The sequence below is a fragment of the Podarcis erhardii genome (genome assembly GCF_964252035.2).
Source record: "Podarcis erhardii genome assembly, chromosome: 1".
Taxonomy (NCBI): domain Eukaryota; kingdom Metazoa; phylum Chordata; class Lepidosauria; order Squamata; family Lacertidae; genus Podarcis; species Podarcis erhardii.
Window position 1 is genome coordinate 53,833,194 of NC_138497.1, and position 9,738 is coordinate 53,842,931.

At 45.5% G+C, this 9,738-nt stretch overlaps 1 long non-coding RNA gene across 1 annotated transcript; it reads left to right on the plus strand.

The window, feature by feature from the left end:
* The first annotated feature begins 999 nt into the window (after positions 1-999).
* LOC309327609 lies at positions 1,000-6,771 on the plus strand. Its single transcript, XR_014150592.1, has 3 exons — positions 1,000-1,601; positions 3,521-3,587; positions 5,610-6,771. It is a non-coding gene; the product is annotated as an uncharacterized lncRNA (long non-coding RNA).
* Positions 6,772-9,738: the final 2,967 nt, after the last annotated feature.

Below are 9,738 nucleotides of genomic sequence, written 5' to 3' on the forward strand. Positions count from 1 at the left end.
AGGGGTATTCATCAATCCAGCATTGTCTCTAGAGGCTCATGTAGTCTTGGTTGTGTGACGTGCCTTTTTCCATCTTTTTGGTTCCCTGCTTTGACCATTCATGGACAGAGGTAGCCTAGTTGCAGTGACCCATTCTCTGGTAACCTCCCATTTGCATTACTGTAATTTACTGTACATGGGGTTGCCCTTGAAGACTACCCGGAAGCTTCAGTTAGTTCAGAATGTGGCTGAAGAACATTAACTTATGCAGCCAGATGAAATCACACTGCACTGATTCTGAAAGAATTACAGTCATACCTCGGCTTAAATATGCTTCGAGTTGAGTGCATTCGAGTTGCACTCCTTGGCAACCTGGAAGTAACGGAGCGCGTTACTTCCGGGTTTCGCCACTTGCGCATGCGCAGATGCTCAAAATGATGTCACGCGCATGCGCAGAAGTGTCAGAAAGCGACATGCGTGTGCGCAGACGCTCCGTCGCTAGTTACATTTACCTCTAGATGTGAACGGGGCTCCAGAATGGATCCCATTCGTATCTAGAGGTACCACTGTACACCGGTTGCTTTAATTCAGGAATAGGCAAACTCGGCTCTCCAGATGTTTTGGGACTACAACTCCCATCATCCCTGACCACTGGTCCGGTTAGCTAGGGATGATGGGAGTTGTAGTCCCAAAACATCTGGAGGGCCGAGTTTGCCTATACCTGCTTTAATTCTATCAATGTTCAATTCAATTTAATTCAAGTTTTAAATTATTGCTTTTCCTATGTTTTCAATGGTTCTTATTTTTATATATAAGTTGCCTTGAGTCCTGTCAGGGGAAAAAGGTGAAATATTAATATAATATAATATAATATAATATAATATAATATAATATAATATAATATAATATAATGCACCCTACCTAACCCCATACCCCAAAAATGTGTCATTAAAAAGTTAGGTTTTATTTTTAAAGAGATTGGTCACTGCTTTTAATCAGATTGGTCACAATATTTTTGAGTGTAAAAAATATTTTTGAATGTAAAAAACACTTTTGAATGTAAAAAGTTGAGGCAGTTCAGCAAACAGACCTCAGTACTGGACCTCTATTTCTCCATGATCGCCCAGGAAAGCGAAAGGGCCATGACTTACTCATGCTCTGATTTCCCATTTTGCTGATGGTACTATTTTAATTATGACTGAGACTTACTGCAGGCCCGTTGAAGTGAACACACGTAAGATTGCGTGACTCCGATGACTTTCCCTTGAATAGCCGATTGCTCTTTCCCAAGGGGGTTCAAGCAAACGTAAGTACTGCCTGGGCCTCTTCCTGGGAATGTGCACGTTCACGCACCCGTTGCAACTGGCAAGGCTCCCCTTAACCTTATACCCTGCTATATTTAGGGAGCGTGCTCTCACTGCCAGCCTTGATGCGGATGACGATATTACTCATTGCATAGCTAGGTCTAGGTCTGCATTTAGTCTGTTGCCACACCACTTCTGGAATGGGACAACCGTGAAGCCAAAAGATCAAAGCTAAATGTCTATGGGACATAAGTCACAGTGGAGGAACTTGCCTATGGCTGTGAAATGTAAACAACGCTGTGTGCTACCACTATATTGGTAAGTCAATCTGTTCCATGTGCTTGGTCCCCAAGGCTACGTGATTATGTAGCGAGAGAAGTTCCTAGTGCTCACATCCCAAATATCAAGTAACTGGTGCTTAGATTATTCTAACCCATACCTAAACGGGGCAATGGCTGGATGGATGCATGGAGATGAGACAGCTTCCGGTACAGAAATAGTGTGTCTTTCAGTATCAGCTTTTTCCTAGGATACACAATTAGGTTTTTCCCAAGGAACTGATATTTCATCATTTTCCATTTTCAAATGTTCTGAACACATGATATATTTTTGCATTTAAGAAATGTTGGCTCAGAATAGTAAGAGTTGGAAAAGCTCAACTATGAGCTCTCCATGCCCCCCCCCCCCAGCACTGCAATGGCCTTTTCACCAACCCCAAACTATGTCTTGCATTATTCACTCATTAAAAAAGGACAGTCGTACCTTGGATCCCAAACGCCTTTTGACTCGAACGTTTTGGCTCCCAAATGCCGCAAACCCGGAAGTGAGTGTTCCGGTTTGCGAACGTTCTTTGGAACCCAAACATCTTACACAGCTTCCGATTGTGTGCAGGAAGCTCCTGCAGCCAATTGGTTATCGAATGTTTTTGGAAGTCGGACAGACTTCTGGAACAGATTTCGTTCGAAAACCAAGGTACGACTGTAAGTGTAATCCAGCTAGCAGCTGTGATCATGATGGAAAAGGAGCTGTGAGATTCAAGTCTGGACCATGCTCCTGATCTAGACTGGCACCTTGTGAAGATTCACTGCTGAAAATTGCATGTATACACGCACAAAAATGTTGACAGTGTTTGTAGGAAACAGCATCTTAACAGGCAAATACCAGGTGCGTTCAACATGAGCAGGTCTAGAAATGGGTGTGAGGCTCCAATCCAGCTTGGGAACACTTTCCAGATAGGTAACCCCAGCTTCTATTTCTTCTAAATGGTAGTGTGTGAATAATGCAACAGCTGGGTCCTGCCTAGTTGGTGCCGACCCACAATAGGGCCTTTTTGGTAGTGGCTCCCCATTTATGGAAGGCCTTCCATGGGGATACTTGATCATTTCTCTCTTATAGAGGCACAGAATTGTAGAGTTGGAAGGGACCTGAGGGTCATGTAGTCCAACCTCCTGCAATACAGGAAGCTCTCTCATATTAATGGCATTGTTTTGCTGGTCCAGGGGGGAGGTTACCATGGGGCGAGGTCCAGGACCTGAGTTGAGGGTCGGCAGACAGTCCTCCACAGGCGAAGCGGGGTCCACAGCGAGAAGCCGGGCAAGGACAGGAACTCTGGAGGAACAGGACAGGGTGCTGGCCGAAACAGCTCTTCGACGACGTTGCTCCCACAACCTGGGACCGGGCTGACTCGCCTTTATCTTCTCTGAGGCCAGGGGCAGTCCCGGCCCCCAGGAGACCCGCCTCTCCTGGCCTTAAGGCGAGCACTCCTCCTGGAAGAAACCAATTCCCTCCGCCTCTCTGCCCTGAGCCTCTGCAGTTCAGGAGAGGCTGAAGGGTTACTGGACCCAGGGGGAGACTCACCTGTAGGCACTGAGTCCTCAACCACCTCCGGGGCCAGAGTGGATTCACCTGGTGCCTGCTCCTGAGGATCCGGCACAGGTGCAGGCGCTTCAGAATCAAGGCCCTGCCCCAGTTCAGCCGGCCCTGGAAGCGGGGACTCCTGTGTAGGCTGGGATTCCTCCAGTTCAGCCTCTGAATCGGATTCCCAGGCCATCACACATTGTTTTGCTGTTTTATTTCTTGTCACCCTGTGCTCTGTTGAGAGGAAGGGTGGGATAGAAAATTAATAAATTAATTTAGCTGATTAATATTCTACAGCTTTTTTAAATGTGTTTGTGGGGGGAGGCTATTGTTTTGTTTTTGTTTTAACTTATGTTTTTTTTCTTGTGAACTGCCTTTAGATCTTTTGATGAGGCGCAGAATATCAAATAAATAAAGAAATCACCAGGGAGTTTGGCCCTAAGCCATGTCAGTCCAGATGATAGCCATTGATCAAATGTTTCCAAGTGAGACAGAGGGATAGGGATGGGGGAGTCCCCTTTGGTGAGATGCTCTTCAAACAGTGAAGGAAATATCACCCTGGAGCCATTTTAGAAAACCGTGTCCCTGTTTTTCACAGAACATGTCCACAAATGTACCATGGACTCCTGGTTTATTCTGCACCTCTTTGTGTCCCAGACTGGAGTTCCATGGCCAAGCATTGCCACAAGAAAGTGAGCCCATCACTCCAGAGCTGCTAGCATTCAAGTAGCGTCCCACATCTTTCGAGCCGAGTGCCCCCCCCCCCATCCTTGAGAGTTTCAAGCAGCAGAGTTGCTGCCAAATGCACTCTCTCAAATGCATTTCATCCAAGAAAAGGGTAGGACAGCACCACATCAGTTGCCCACCAGAATGGATGCTCATTACCCTGAGATATCAGGGTCAGAGTTGATTGAAGGTGTAATTCTGTAACCAGCCTTCCGCTGCTCATTTCATACTCCGACAATGATGTGAGACCTCCCTTGTTTAACTAAAAAATAAATAAATCTATTTAACCGTCCTGCTCAATCTGGAGAGGTATGAACGCCCCCCTTCTCCCACCAGCCAAACAGCAGCCGTTTTTCTTGCACCATTACTAGCAACATAATGTGATCACTGGGTTGACCAGTCCAACCTCCTGCAAAACAGGAACCATAGCTAAAGAATCCATAACAGATGGCCATCTAACCTCTGTTTAAAAACCTCCAGTGAAGATGAGTCCAATTCTCATTTTGGGGAAGAATTGCAATAATAAAAATGAACGTGCTACCAAAGATGTTATTTCTATTTCAAACCGTTCCAGTAATCAGGGGGGCAGCTATCTTTAAAAATTGGCAAAGAGAAATTTCAAGGTTTATATGGCAGGGTAAGAAGCGGAGAATAAAGTTTAAGCTATTGACTGATGCGAAAGAAAGAGGAGGCTTCGCCCTGCCAGACCTGAAATTATATTATGAAGCATCTTGCCTCTGCTGGTTGAAGGCATGAATGAAATTAGAAAACACTGATTTGCTAGATTTAGAAGGTTTCGACAATAGATTTGGGTGGCATGCTTATTTATGGTATGACAAAAAGCGAGTACATAAAGGTTTCGAAAACCACATCATAAGAAGGTCTTTGATAGAGGTTTGGGAAAAGTATAAAAATCTATTGGAAGCAAAAACTCTGTATTGGTTGTCACCACTAGAGGTGCTGAGTGTGAAAAAAATAAATATGAAAGGGGGATGGGCAACATATCAGAATCTAATAACAAAAACAGAAGGTAAATGGAGGCTGAAGTCGTTTGAGGTAGTTAAGGAATATGTTAATGATTGGCTGCATTAGTTTCAAATCAATGAAATGTTTAAAAAAGATCTAAGATTAAGAGGCTTCGAGGATAAAGAGTCGAAATTTCAGAAATACAAGGGAGTCTGTTCCACTGTCAAACAGTTTTTACATTCTGAAAGTTCTTCTTTATGTTTACTTGGACTCGCCTTTCTTGTAACTTAAATCCGTTGGTTTGAGTCCTACCCCTCTGGAGCAGCAGAAAATAAGCCTTCTGCATGTTCCATGTGCCAGCCCTTTAGGTACAGTGGTACCTCGGGTTAAGTACTTAATTCATTCCAGAGGTCCGTTCTTAACCTGAAACTGTTCTTAACCTGAAGCACCACTTTAGCTAATGGGGCCTCCTGCTGCCGCCGCGCTGCTGGAGCACAATTTCTGTTCTCATCCTGAAGCAAAGTTCTTAACCCGAGGTACTATTTTTGGGTTACTGGAGTCTGTAACCTGAAGCGTCTGTAACTTGAAGCATATGTAACCCGAGGTACCACTGTATTTGAAAGGTGGCTATCATATCCCCTCTCAATCTTCTCCAGGCTAAACATACCCAACTCCCTCAACCGTTCCTCATAAGGCTTGGTTTCCAGATTATTGTGTTTATCTTCATGAGACAAATTCAGGGAGAGTAAGGATATCGTCTACTAGCCTTTATTGCAGGAAGGGGGATTCCTGTACTCAAGCATTCCTCAGTTGCAAAGAGAGTAGCAGCAGCACACATGCAGATGAATTTGCAGGTCTCTGAACTGAGCCCACAAGCAACCAAGACTGCTGAATAGGAACTTAGGAAACTGCTTTATACTCTTGGCCCATCCAGCTCAGCAATGACTGGCAGCAGCTCTCTGGCGTCTCAGACAAGGGCCTCTCTCAGCCCTACCTGGAGATGCCAAGGATTGAACATATAGCCTTCTGCACACAAGACAGATGCTTTGTCCCTGAGCTACAGCCCTTCCCTAATGGATCACCTTTCTCGCCTCCCCATAGCAGCTTCTCGTGTGGGGAGGAACTGTATGCAAAACCCTTCCACAAATATATATTGCTCCTCATACAGGGCATCTGTAGGTTGCCACAAACAAAACACGTACCCTGATGCTATTTTAGGAATACGCAGAAACAAATGGTGCATTGTGAATCAAGTGTTGCCTCTTTATGAATGGAGAGGCTCTCATCTATGCGAATGGTGATGACTGGATGTCACGGAGCCCTAGGGAAGAACTTTGCCATGTGAGAATAACACCAGCCAGTCCACGTGTTGCCAACGGAGAAGAGGGCAGGGGACTGAGGGTGGAGGAACATGCCATGCTGATGCCCACTGAATGCCCACAGGCATGTCTCATGTCAGTGCTTTTCCAGAATGAATATGCTGCATCAGGTCAACTGCAGAAGCAAAATGTCAGGACTAAAAGTTTCACTTGCAAAACAGGAAATTCCCACCAAGGGGCAGGGGGCAATTGAGGTAACATAAGCAAATCAGCAAAGTGTATATATTGTGCAGTGATTCCTTCTTCCACTACTACTTAGGTTTGGGGACATTGCTTTGAGCAGAGATTTCCTTGGCTCTGCAGAGAAACCCAGCAAGGGATCTTGTTTGTATTCTGGCAGTGTAGCTGAGGCAGACAGGTCTGCAGCAAGCCGATCTATTTTTGGACTCCGGCTTGCCATTTATATCCCGCAAAATTATTCATCAGCTTCAGGGTGACAAGCTATTAATTTGTATAAATACGTCAGAGCTGGGCTTTTTCCACCACTCCGCCCTTTCGCCTTCATGTGCGGCGTGACTGAGGTCAGTTTCAGAACACAAATAAAGTGCCTTCAGCTTGCAGCCGGTTCCTTGTCTGCTGTTCATTCATATTCTAGATGCATCAGCTTACCCAGTTCCATTTGTTCCTTATTATTACTGCAGAGGAGGGCAAAATAGCAGCAGGGCTTAGCTGGGATTCCTCAGCTGGTTATCTTTAGCGATGCTGGATTGGTGATGACAGCATCTTGTACAGGAGGGCAGATAGTGGAGTTATCACCTCATAGTCTGTTATAGTGAAGTGTTGTGTACTTAAGGATAAGATTACTACAGAAAAAGTTATGGTTGGCTAGAAGTGGAGTCCCCTATCTCATAACTTATGAACCTTGGCTACATGCATCCTCTCAGATGGGGAGCTTCTAATTCTTGGGAGCCATTGTATTCTCTGGACACTAGACCCAGGAACATTTGACCCCCTCACCAGTGCTTCCATAACATAAAAGAGGAATAAAAATAGAAAGCGAAGCATTGGGTCACAGTATCACACACTACTATACCAGGCATATTACTAGATCAGGGATGAGGATGAGACTTAGGCATGGGTGAGGGGGGTGTGTGTGTGTGGCAAATTCAGCCCTCTCTATTTGGCCCTCAGAATCATACAAAGGCCACAGCCCTGCCTAGGCATTCTTTGCAACCTCCTTTAGTATTTTTGCCTAGCTGGAACATGTCCATGAGCTCTGATGTTTCTTCCCTGCCTGGATGGATGACAGAAAGGGGTTTGCAAATGGTATGTAGCCCCCAGAAGGCATCTAGCCTTCACAGTGGTGCGCCATTCCTGTGCTAGGTGTCCATTTTACAAGATGTACAAGATTACTACTTTTGCGAACCACCTAGTCATTGGGAGATACAGCATTTGGGATCAGCAGTGGTCTGGCCCATGAAGAATACAACCAAAATGCACAACATTTCGCTTTTTGTGTTCAGATCAAGTGACTCCCGAATTTATGCCTGGTGAGTTGACTTAGCTTGCCTTGAGTCTTTTCTGGAAGCGCTCCGTTCAGCTTCTTCTGTCATTGAGAAAGCAAACTCAAACGCCGGTTACAGAAAGGCTGTTGCCGTGGCTTGCCTTAGCTTTCATCTTTAATCCATCCAACGTTTTCTGCATTCGGGTGTTCAGAAGGGAAAGGGTCACGAGGAGGACTTGCCTAGAATAGCTAAGCCCTCCTGCATGTTTTCTGTGCACATTTGGAATCTGGTGGAGAACAGCAGGGAATACGCAGAGCAGCTAAAAATAGCATTTGCTCCCAGTGTTTATCCAATATATTTTGCTATGCTTGGTTTTGCTCGTGTCCTTTACTATGAGTAAGTGTTCCAAGCAAGCTGAGGACAAAAAGTAAAGTCTTTTGAACAAGAAACTGCTGAAAAGCCTGGACCTTGTGACTTGGCAGGCTACCCTCCTTTCTATTTATTTTTCATCTACAAGCAGCCAGCTCCCAATATGCTTTTTTTTTTTTTTTTTTTTGGTCTAAGCCAGGGATGGGGAACCTATGGACTCCAGCTCCCATCAGTTCTAACGAGCATGCTCAATGGTCAGAGATGATGGGAGTTGTAGTGCAGCAACACCTGGAGGGCTGCAGGTCCCCCACCCGTGCTCTATAGACTTGTGTCCAAAGCCAATGGCAGCCTGCTCACAAAGTATGCCTATGATGGAGAAATCAGGGTGTTGCCAAGCCCCTCAGCAGGCCCCACTATGCACAGCTGCAGGAGATATTGTGGGCCCCAAAGTGTGTGGTCCTGCTCCACCCTCCACTCCACAAATTAGCTTTATGGATGAACAATGAGGGAAACAGAACTGTAGTTGGAAGAGACCCTGGGGGTCATCAAGTCCAACTCCCTGCAATGCAGGAATATGCAGCTGTCCCATAAGGGGATTGAACCTTTAACCTTGGTGTTATCAGACCACTCTAATCAATTGAGCTACTGTTGGAAAGCCCTTTCTTCCTTAATAGCTATGCTTGACATGGACAAAGTATGGTCATGAGCAGAAAGCTGCTCCCATTGTGCCACTCAGAAGTTTGGTGAAATACACCCAACTTCTCTCTGCAGCCATATTCAGAATGGGAAGGGGAGATAAGGGAGTGGCATTAATGGCAGTACAAGGTCCAGTTCTAGCTGCAATGGGAAGGAAAAGGGAAGACATTGTCTCGTTTTTCTCTCATCGACCTAACACCACGTGACATTTTAAAAGCAGTTACCTGGTTTACCTTTGAGAAAAGATTCTGTATTTGGGTGTCGTCTTTGTATTTTAGATACCTGGTTGCTGATTTTTCTCCTCGTCATGCTGTTGCTGGTACTAGAATCTGTGTTTTTTAATGGGTTCCTAATTATAATTGGATGTCGCCGTGCTCTCAGGCCAGGAATGTCCAGAGTGAGGAATCAACTCTTAATTGTCAAAAGGACACTTGCAAGTTAGGGAAAGACGTGTATATCTGCCCCATGTCTCTCAGCTACTTCTAGGTGTGCACCTGATGTCACAGTTGCCACAGTAGAGAGGCCCTGTCCCTGGCTTGAATTCTCTTGCCCTAATCATGGTTAGTCGTGGCATATGCACAAACCCTAGCTATGATTAGCACACACAAGTAGCCAATGTGGAGTCTTCAGTATGTTTTGGACTACAGTTCTCCTACAGTCAGCCGTGATCCACATGACCAGTGATTAGGGAAGATGGGAACTGTAGTTAAAAACATCTGCAGGGCACCCCATTGGCTGTCCCTGGAACAACATTTCAGATTTTGGGGAGAAGCAAACCAAGATTAGGGTTAACCTAAGTTAACATCGGGATGCGGATGGAGCTGTGGGTTAAATCACAGAGCCTAGGACTTGCCGATCAGAAGGTTGGCGGTTCGAATCCCCGCGACAGGGTGAGCTCCCGTTGCTTGGACCCTGCTCCTGCCGACCTAGCAGTTTGAAAGCACGTCAAAGTGCAAGTAGATAAATAGGTACCACTTCAGTGGGAAGGTAAACGGCGTTTCCGTGTGCTGCTCTGGT